Consider the following 260-nt stretch of genomic DNA (forward strand, 5'->3'; position numbering starts at 1 on the left):
AAAAAACAAAGAAGCGTGAAATCAAATGACCCAATTAAAAGATGGGCTAAAGATCTAAATAGAGAGTACTCAAAGGAAAAAATAAAGATGGCTAAGAAACATCTCAAAAGGTGTTCAATACCATTAGTAATTAGGGAAATGCAAATTAAAACCACCCTAAGGTATTACCTTACCCCAAGCAGACTGGCTGGGATCAAGAGAACAAATGATACCAAATGCTGGTGAGGATGTGGAGAAAGGTGAACTCTCATTCAGTGCTA

At 36.9% G+C, this 260-nt stretch overlaps 1 protein-coding gene across 1 annotated transcript in view; it reads right to left on the reverse strand.

Moving 5' to 3' along the window:
- Positions 1-260, reverse strand: part of LOC115072821 (casein kinase I-like) — a 4605-nt gene that overhangs the window by 835 nt on the left and 3510 nt on the right. The window lies entirely within an intron of this gene.

The sequence above is a fragment of the Nannospalax galili genome, unplaced genomic scaffold, assembly GCF_000622305.1.
Source record: "Nannospalax galili isolate Female #2095 unplaced genomic scaffold, S.galili_v1.0 scaffold263, whole genome shotgun sequence".
In the NCBI taxonomy this organism is placed as follows: Eukaryota; Metazoa; Chordata; class Mammalia; order Rodentia; family Spalacidae; genus Nannospalax; species Nannospalax galili.